The sequence below is a fragment of the Furipterus horrens genome, unplaced genomic scaffold, assembly GCF_987537825.1.
Source record: "Furipterus horrens unplaced genomic scaffold, mFurHor1.1.pri manual_scaffold_2, whole genome shotgun sequence".
Taxonomy (NCBI): Eukaryota; Metazoa; Chordata; class Mammalia; order Chiroptera; family Furipteridae; genus Furipterus; species Furipterus horrens.
The window spans coordinates 139,158,239-139,169,177 of record NW_028327172.1 but is presented as its reverse complement, the minus strand read 5'-3'; positions in this window follow the sequence as shown (position 1 = coordinate 139,169,177).

Sequence of the window (10,939 nt, the reverse complement as noted above, 5' to 3'; positions counted from 1 at the left end):
TGTTGGAATGCCCAGCCTCAGAGTCAGGATTCCAGAGACCAAGGGCAAGTTTCAAAGAGCTCCTGGCATCTGCTGCAAAGGAGGTGGGGACTCTCATCCTGGTGGCTGCAGCCTGCAAAAGGGAGGAAGAGGGGCTCAAGGGGGACTTCGACTCAGAAGTCAAGCAAGGAGGGACCAGAAGGAGGGAAGACCCCTGTCAGGATGATGCTTGCACAGGCACGTGAGACATTCCGATGGTAGCCAGAGTACCCCTTGTCTTGACACTTTGTCCCCAGCTGACACTCACTGTCAAGAAAAGCATGCACCCCTCAGCCTGTAGTCCCAGAGCCCCTTCAAGACGCTGAGGAAGAGAGGCATTTATCTGTGGAGGGGAGAGTGTGCAGTGTGGGCAGAGCTCCCAGGTGGGCACACTTCTCTAAACAGAGACAGAGGCACACCCCATGTGTGCCCCAAATGGGGATGCCAATGGCATCAGAGCTCTATGGGGTCATCAGAGTGCAGTGTCTTTGCAGAGGTCTTGATACCATCATCTATTGTGAATCATCTTCAATTCTTTGTTACCAGCTGGAGAGTTGACTTCAGGCATTGTTCCAAATTTCCCTCATGGTGATCATCACCAAACCTAGAGCACAGCCTGAACCCCCACCCAGAGCTCCCCTTTCGTGAGGCTTGCATAGTAACAGCCCCGTGTACTTAGACCACTGCCAGGAAAGGGATGTTAATGGCAGGAACATAACTGAGGCACAGTCAACAAAATAAATAAGTTGGTTTCCAGTGGAAGAAAGAGCCACTGACACCTGTCCAGGCTCCTGGTGGCTGGGCACACACGCAGGGCACCCCTTCCATACTGGCTGACCCCGCTTAACAGGGGTGGGCTCTGCATGATCGATCCAGGAGGAGCAACATACATGAGGACACAACAAGGATTTATCTATCAGCTTAACTAATGTCACCTGGGAGAGGGGAGGGCCACGGGACAGGGTGATTTTAATGGAATTCCTGGGTGAGAAAGTGGGTATGTGAAACACCTGTGACATCTTGCTACCCTAATTCCTCTTGCTGTCTTTTTCAATTCCACTTATTTCAATCACATGTATTAACTGAACACCTGTTTTAAGCCAGGCACCTGTGCTTATCAGTGGCCAACCAGCTTGGGGTAAACCTATCCAACATCACCAAAGACAAGTCTTGAAGGACAAGGGTTTCCAGAGCCCAGTTAGAATGGAAGGCATTATCCAAAGGCCCAGAGGAGGGAGGCCCTTTTGAGGAAGTGCACACAGCTCTATAATACCAGAGCACAAGAGAGGTGGAGAAGCTGGAGGCAGACAGGGCCTTGGTCACAGAAAAGTTTGGCTTCCAGCTTTGTGAGGCAGTGTATGTAGTATGATGACTATAAACACAGACTCTGGGCCAGGCTCCTCATGTTCAATCCCAGCTCTAGATTTAAGCAGCTGCTTGGCCTTGGGTGAGTAATTTTTACCTCTGTGCCCAATTCCTTCCTCTAGCACTTGGATTGATACGAGGATTAAAGTTAATGCATCCAAAGTCCCTCAAACGGTGCTTGTTAGGCACAGAGCATTGTATGTGTGTTTGCTGTCATGACACAGTAATGAACTATTGAATACTTTTGAGCCAGAAAGTGATGTGAGATTTCTTTTTTTACAAACATCACCCTCCCAGTCATATGAGGGTGAGAGAGGTTAGACTCAAGCGGTGAGACTGAGGGAAGGCTGTTGCAATAGTTCAGATGAGAGATGATGTTGGCAAAAGGCAGAGGAGCAGGAATAGAGAGGACACAGCATTTAAAAATATTGAAGAAACGGAATCAATTGGACTTGCTGGCTGATTAGTTAGGGTCGGTGAGGGGTGGGAGGCGTGCATTTCAGTTGGCTCCTGAGTTTCTAGTTCGGTAACTGGGTGAGATCATTTGGTGAGGTGGAGAAAACAGGAAGAAGAGGAAGCTCAAAGAGCATGTCATTGAAACAATCAAGCACACATGCTTGTAGGATTCAAACCAGGTCTTCTGAGGTCAAACCTAGTGCTCTTTCCATTTTCTCGTAACCATCATTTTGTGAATGTACTAAACCATCACCACCAAAAGAAACTCATACCCATCAGCAGTCACTTCCCATGTTCCTCAAACTCAAAAACCCTAGACAACTAGTGGTCTGCTTTCTGTCTCTATGAATTTGCCTATTCTAGACACTCCATCTAAATTAAATCGTACAATATGAGAACTGTTGAGGCTGGCTTCTTTCACTTCAAACATTATGTTCAGGGTTCGTCCCGGTTGTATCATGTATCAGTACTTCATGCTTTCTTATTGCTGGATAATATTCTATTATAAAAATAGACCATATTTATCCATTCATCCATTAATGAACATGTGGGCTGTTTTTCCTTTTGGTTATTACAAATAATGCTGTTATGAATATTCTTGTATAAGCTTTTGTGTAGACATATATTCTCATTTCTGTAGAGTAGATATCTAAGAGTAGAACTGTTGGGTCTTGTGGTTTGACTTTTTTGAGGAACTCTCACATTACATTTTAAATGTTCATTTACTCATCTATATCCTTCAGGGCTGTGAGGTCTCTTTTAGGAGGAGTTTCCACCTTGTTCATACTTAAAATGGTATCTGGCACAGAACAGATGCTTCATAAATGTTTATTGATTTAATCAATGGAACTACTCTTGGTTGAGTGCATTAAAAGGAAGCATTTATATAATAGTCAAGAGACTATTCATAAGAAGGTACCTGTACGGGGACCTGAGATGTCCAAGTTTATATATCACTGGGTTAAGGGTTCTACTCAAGCAGCTGGAATGAATTTTGTAGTTCATTTGTGAATTGCCTTAAAGAGTGAGCAAGACAGCCTTAACATTCCCTTCACCTCGGCTAAACTTTAGACAGGTTTCTTCCTAACTATAAGCCCTTTACCCTTCTTTTCTTAGAGCATTGACTTTAGAAAACTTGCAATTATAAATTCTTACTCTGCCCCTTTGCAATGTATCCAAAGCTTCTCTTAGTGTCTTGCTAGTTTTACAACCCAGAACATTTCTTTCTTGAGGACCTGAGAACCATCTTTTTGAAATGAAAACATTGAAGGTGATAACACCCCCACCTTTCAGTCACTGTAGGAGGGTACATGCCAGACCTTGGTGGGCTTCTTACTGCAACTGTGAAGGCCAATTAGCAAACACAGGTGGCCTACTAGTTCCCACACTCAGCTCCTAAAACCTCTCCCGTCCTTTGTGGAGTCGAGTTTAGTCTCTCTGCTTTATTAAAATAGTGTAGAATGAAGTCCTCCTTGTCAGTTTTACTTTGTCAGTGCAATTAACAGTGCAATTTTAACTATTACAAAGACATTGACTCAACATATCACCTGATCCATCAGGGACTGTGGGTGCAACTCAGGTAAGTGGGAATGCAGGTAAGTGGTAAGAGTGTCTCCATGCAAATGAGATCACTAGATGCCATAGCCTTATCTCATAAGCTTTATCTCAAAATAAATACATAAAAGCCCATTGACTGTACCTAATATTAAGAATATATCATGTTCTTTTATTTCACTTCATTTTCAATGGACTGATTATGTTCCTGAGTCTCTCCTCCCACCCCCGCCCATTCGACAGAGTGAGTTAAGGACTGTAGCAAAAATGAGACTCATGACACTTGTAACCAGGGAGTCTCCAGAACTCAGCTTCCTCAGGAGCCCATGTGAAGAATATAAACGAACACCTTTCTTGCCCCCTCCTCAAGCCTCAGCAGCGATGTGAAGGAAATACCTTAGATGTGAATATGAATGCTTATTTGTTGGACACGAGGGTGACAGTCTGCAAAAAAGGTTTTAACTCATCGGAAATCCCTCTAGTGCTGACTATGTTGACACAGGTGGGTGTGGAACATGAGGGCTTGGTGAGTCATGACAACATTTCTAAAACCTTTCTGGTTTCTTATTTTCCTATGAAAAACAGTCCTTTCTCTAAGACCTAGCCAGAGCGTCATGGAGCTTCTTTATAGCTTTTCCTTGTGTACCATGAAAATATTATCAGTCCCTATGAAAATTGGCTAGAAGTCTCCCGATGAATTTAAATCTGACAGGAGATGTCTCCATTCAGAGTGAATCAGCATTGCTAGCCTCATATTCTACTCCCAGCATGACCAACAACTTCCTTGAGTCTATTGAGAAAGTTATAAACCCTTCTCTGTGTCTCGCTTTTCCCATATCTCATACAAGGAAGTCAAGAAACATTTGTCCTCTGCCATCACTGCTAGGATGTATGATGTGTTAGGTGAGAAAAGCTTTGAAAAAGGCACAGGACAGACTATAGCTCCATGGGAGCGCTGCCATGAGGTCACCAACATCCGGGCTGATATTCAGCATGCAAGCACTGTTATGGTTGTGCAAGCTACTAAAATATCAAAATACATCCTCACCAGTTGGTAAAGAGCTGTTTTCCAGAGCCATCTTCCTAATGCTCTCTATCGCCCCAGGTGCCCCACGCTTTCCCCTAGAACTCCCACTTTCCATAATCCATTACCGAAAGCGGTGGTTCTGGGCCCAGCAGGCACCTCCAGAACCCTGCTCTGCTTCCACAGATAGTCTTTATTCTGATTAGTCAGTATTTGTCCTGTGCCAATGAAATGTTTCCAATATCACACAAAGGTGTCTTATTATTTACTGGAATCCTGAATTTGCCTTATATTTTCTCACCTCTTTTTGCCACCTCTGTTCTGTTTCCCATACAGAAGTACTGCCTCCAACCGCCACCAAAAATCTCATCCTTATTAGCTTCATGTACAAAGACTCGTACAAGGAGGTTTGAAGTAGATTTGCAATAAAAGTGAAAAATTGGAAACAATTTAAATTAAGCAGCAGGGCACACATTGGAAATATTTTGAAAGAACTGGGAATATGATGATATCATGACAGTTGTCGACAAAAAGCTCTAAAAATATGTAGGTAGCCGAATGCTCTACCAGAAAAGTATCGCACTGGAACAAGTTCTTCTGGTTTGCTGAAGAATCACTTTGTAGTAAGGTAAGTAAAGGGATATAAGGAAGGGTAAGTCGGTCCCATTTTGGGGGAAGAATATCACCTTGAACGGCTAGATCTTCATTCTTCTCAAAATGAATGACTTTGGCAGGTCTTAAAAGAAGGGGAGGACAGGTAGGGAAGAAGAAGGAAAGGTGGAAATGTGGTTCAGGTCACTGAGGGGGGCCTTGGGCATGTCTTTCTTGACCCAGCATTCCATGGGCTTCGTGTCCACAGAACCAGAAGATCTGATCTTTAAGAATGCTGTGATTCCTCAGACCTTGAGCCTAAGACCCTAGACTGAGTCTCCTGGGGCTCATCTGTCGCCAGAGAAACAAAATGAAGGGAGGGACTTTTACTCTACTACTTGGGGCAGCAACAAGAGCAAAACACTCGGTCCCCACCATCCGGCCTCCTCCTGTGGGGTGTGCGGGCCAGCATGGCGGCCTGGGCCCCTCTGCAGGAGCCTGAGTTCTGACCAACACCCACTAGCTTCCTCTGCAGCCTCCTGCCTTTTGACCCAGGAGACCAAACCGCTGCCCATTTCCTGAGCTGCCCCAGGCCTTGGGAGGGGCACCTTGGCACCCAGGCTTGCTGGTGCACCATAGTCTTGACCTCCCTGTCAGGGACCTGAAGAACGAGCATCCTGGTCAGGGCGGTCCAGAACCCCTCTCCCGAGGATGACACTTTGAGGGTGAGAGTCACTGCTCTAGAAATGATGGCAGCCACTTTAGGAACTAAAGACTTGACCCAGGTGCTGACTTGGACACAAGTCATGGGACCCAGGTTCCAGGGCAAACCTCAGTCTCACCAGACCCTGGTCTGAAGACCAACCTCCAAGATGCAGCTTGTACTGCTCTCAGAGCCTGGCATACAGCCGGACAGAGAGAGACTGGACTTCTGAACTCTGCTATTGCCATCAGATGGCGGGACTTGAATGTTCTCCCTCTAGGGATGGATGGAAGTGCTTGAGCTTTACCCTAGAGGGTCTAGAGATGTGGGTCTCAGACCCAACTACACATTCCAATCTCCCTGGTGCTTTAAAAAGACCAATGCCTGGGCCTCAACCCCTAAAGTTCTGTGTGTGTGTGTGTGTAATTTAAAAACTTCATGTCTTTATCATCAAGTGCTGATTAAAAAGCCCCCAAGTCACTTAATTTTTTCATTTTTATTGAGGTATTATATTTTGCCAAATTAAAGCCTTATTTATGTTTTCACTCTTTCTACTTTGTCAGAAACAGTGAACAGAGTTTTGTCTTTTCTAATCCTTGTTAGACTACTGATTTAAAGATTAAAAACGCCAACTCTGTAGACACCTTCAGAGTTTAGTTTTATAATAAAAACTCTTTGAATAATTAGAGTTTTAGATTCCTGAAGATAAAATAAACATATAATCTTCTATCTTATTTTGCTCAATGAAATTGTTCAGAAGATCAAAGGTCATAAAGACAATGTAAAATTTAACATTTTAATACTAATATTATACACTGTTTTAAACATTTTGGGGAGTAAGTGCCTCTGACTTCAACTCAAGAAAATGCTTTTTGTTGCTAATGTAATCGGTTTTTGTAATGGTGTCAGCAAATAAATGGATGTTCATTATTCAGAGAAAAAAAAGTCCCTGAGTCACTTAATTTTTTCAGCTTTATTGAGGAAAATGGACAAATAGAAATTGTATATATCTAAGGTGTAAAATTTGATGCTTTGATATACATACACACTGTGAAATAATCAACACAATCAAGCTAGTTGACATATGAGGGGGTACCCCCCCAAAACAAAATTTATTTATTAAATTTTTTTGTATTTATTCTTACATGTTTAAACTTTCAAGCACTCTCCATTTGATACAACATACCTATCAAGACTTTTTCACTGCTCAAAACAGTTTTGAACTCATCGATTTTGATGCTTTTTAGTGCCTCTCCCATTTTTTGTTTCACTTCTTCCACATTGGTAAAACATCTCCCTTTGAGAACTCTTTTCATCTGGGGAAACAAGAAAAAGTCACTCAGGGTGAGATCAGGTGAATAGGGAGGGTGGGGCACAGAGGTCATTCTGCTTTTTTGGTCAAATTTTGCTGCATACTTAGTGTGGTGTGGGCAGATGCACTTGGAAATCACCCACCATGAAGTGGACAGGTGCGCTGAAAGAGTCTTCAAAAAGATTCACTAAAGCCAAGCTCAGCCTCTCACAACAACACCAGCTGATACACTAATACAGATGGGCTCCTAGAACGCTCACCTATTGGGGGAATCCTATACTACAAGGGGCATGCCCTCCAGAAGATAATTCCAGGGGTTTTTTTGTCCCCCTCCCCTTGTATCCATCACCCCAACCTCTAATGTTCTTATTCAATTTGTCTCAGTCCGGGCATCAGTATTTTTTTATTACAAACATTTGAGGTGATTGGGATAAACAACTAAGGTTGGGAATCACTACTAAGAGTATGTATATACTGATTATGTACAAGTACATATGCAAGTAAATATATACAAATGTACATATATGCACATACATATTCACAGACTCAGCCAATTTTTATTAAAAATACATATATATGCATTAAGAAAATATTAAAATAGTAGTAATCTTTATTTTCTACCTTTAGTTTTCTTGAGGGTTTTTGTATTTTTTCAGTTTTGTGCAGTGATCATGCAATTATTTTATAATCCAGAGGGAAAAAGCAGAAAGTGCCATCTAAATAAACAAAAACTTTACCAGTCCTCCTAGATCCAGCTTATTTCTCCATAGCCATGACAACACCAGCTGTCATTCTCTGCTCTGCATTCTTCCTGACCTGTGATCATTCCAGTGCATTTGGTGCCCTTTTCAGAGACTAACAGATGCTTGCTCTGTGTTCCACGTTCGTATCAGGCCCCTTTCCTAGCTGGGGAGTGCCTGGAGAGCAGGGTCTGGCACATCTTCGCAGGGACAGGTATTATTGATAACCTGGGCCTGAGCTGCTGGTGCCTGGAGAGTTGACCATTTCTCTGAACAAAGGGCTCTCTCTCTCTCTCGCTCCCTCTTTCCTTCTCTCTCTCTCTCTCTCTCTCTCTCTCTCTCTCTCTCTCTCTCTCTCTCTCTCTCTCTCTCTCTCTCTCTCTCTCTCGATGAAACAGAGCTGCTTTCTGGTTTCAGGATGGGCTATCAAAGCAAACAAAAAGGAAAGGGCCCATGGAAGGACACATAAATGAGGTCTGTGGGGTAAGAAGTGTGGGTCCTGCAGGCTGAAGTCCCTGGCCATCCAGAAATCCGGTGAATGTGTGGCTTGTATTCTGAGTCCACCATAGTTCTAGGCAGCTGAGACAGTACTGAGCCAGTCAGAGGGCTGTGTCTAGGCACTGCTTGAGGCAGGCCCAAGGAGGAAAGGAACTGAGTCACCTCAGGAAGCCGGGGCAGGAGCTGAGTCATGCCAAAAAATTTAAATTAAAAAAGTTACACAGGCCCCATCTTGCCATCCTCATGGAGATACATTTGAAGGCAAGCCTGTCGGGGGGGATTCTGCTAGACTTAGCCCTACACAACAGACCTGGGGAACCAATGGGACTGGAAAGTGGCAGGAATGGCCCTTGACCCTCTTCCTCCCACTAGATGCTGAAATGCACCTTGCTAGAGCATCATCCTACATGACATCCCAGTTACCCCCCAGCACTGAGGAATATATGGGGGTGTAGATTCCCCAAAGTTTGGACACAATAGATGCTCCAAGATTAAATAGTTCCAGGGCCAAATATATTTAAAAAATACTACAGAATATTCTCCTCCTCTTCACCAAGTTCACAATGCACAGGAACATTTTAAAGGGTTTGACAAGTTCTACAGCTGGAAAATCTGTTTTTGTTTAGCATTGCCCTAATGTAATTGACTATACCATCTTTATTCATGGCACACCTACTAACATCCCATAGACTGTTTTGGGAATATCTGAATTAGTCATTTAGTAGCAAGAAAATCTATATCAGAAAGGATATTTATCACTCTGGCTGATGTGGCTCAGTGCAATGAGCACTGGCCCACAAGCCAAAGGATTGCCAGTTTGATTCCCAGTCAGGGCACATGTTTTGCTTCCTCTCTTTCTCCTTTCCTTCCCCTCTCTCTGAAAATAAATAAAATCCTTATAAATATATTTTATTGTTAATCTATTAGAGTTGTCCCAATTTCCCCCCTTTGCCCATTTTTATTGGTTTGTCTTCCTATTATAGATTTTCAATGTTTTTGTATTTTTTCAGATATAAAAAGTTTAAGCATATTTTTAAAATACTTTGTCAATAAATATTTCTCAAGACCTGTGGCATACCTGCTCACTTTCACAACTGTTGTTTGATGAGCAGCAGTTTTTTATTTTAAAGTACAATTAGTATTTCTTTTTAATGGTTTATGCTATGTTCTAAGAACTCTACCTACTCCAAGGTTGCAAAGATCTTCTCTATTTTCTTACACAAGCTTTATGTTTAAATCTATAATCCATCTTGAATTAACGTTTTTGTACAGTATGAGATAGGTGTCAACATTCATTTTTTTCCCTTACATATCCAATTGTTCCAGCACCATTTGATGATAAAATTTTTCTTTCCCCATAGGATTGCTTTGGTGCCTTTGTCAGTTGACCATATATCTGTGAGATTATTCTGTTCCATTGATTTGTTTCTCTTCCCCTTATGTCAGTACCACATGCCTTGATTAATGTTCCTTTTTATAATGTCTTAAAATCGTGTAGTATAAGACCTCCAACTTTGTTCTTCCTCTGTTATACTAAGTTATTGTACATTTTCATGCATATTTTAGAAACAGTTTGGGGAGAATTTTAATCTTAACAGCATGAGGTCTTCCAAACAATGAGATGGGATTTTTGTTTATTTTGTCTTTGATTTCTCTCTGCAGTTGTTTATAATGTTTAGTGTAGAAACTCTACACAGCTTTCATTAAGTTTATCCCTAAGTATTTTGAGGTTTTTAAATGGAATTGAATTATTTTATATTTCAACTTCTGGTCAAGATGGCAGCAAAGGTAAACACAGCTGGCCTCCTTGTACAACCACATTAAAATTACAACTAAAAAAAAAACCATCACTCATAACCATCAAAAATCAAGTTGAATAGATGTCTGACAACTATGGAATTAAAGAAACCACATCCATCCACACTGGTAGGAGACATGGAGACATGGAATGAGTTGGTCCCAGATCCACATGTGGTAGATAAAAATTTAGGAGGGATATCTCAGGAGCGAGGAGTCCCAGCACCACAATAGGCACTACAGCCCAGAGTTCCAGTGCCAAGAAGATAAGTTCCCACAACTTCTGGCTGCAAAAACCAGCAGGAATTGAGTTGGTGGAAAAAACTGCTGGTGGTCCAACCAGTTCCTCTTAAAGAACCCACACACAAACTTACTCAGACTCGCTCCCTCTGAGCTTGAGCACAGGGATAGTGGCTTAAAAGGCACCAGTGGCATTCAGGGGGGGAATGGAAGTGTCTGGCATCAAGGCAGAGCTGGGCAGTAACAACAACCAGCCTAGACACAGCTTGGCTTTACCTGGGAATCTCCAAGCCCAGCACAAGTAGAAGCCATCTCAGGTTACTCTATAGCTCAGGCAGGGTTTCCCAGGCAAAACACAAGTGGGGGCTCACCTTGGCCTATGCAACCCAAGAACCCCCAGGGCCTGGACATCCAACAGACAGCTACAGAACACATTGGAGCATCACCACCCTGCCCCTGAACAGGTGATCCTCCATGGAGGGCGGAGGTTGGTGGTCAGTGGTCACAGCCAGTTGTTGAAGCTTACTGGCCTGGGTAAATCCCTCCCATTAACCAAGTCTCAACTACAAGAGGAAGTTGTACTCAGCCCACACGAAGGGCATACCTCGAGTACCCAGCTTGGGTGATAGGGGAGGCTGTGC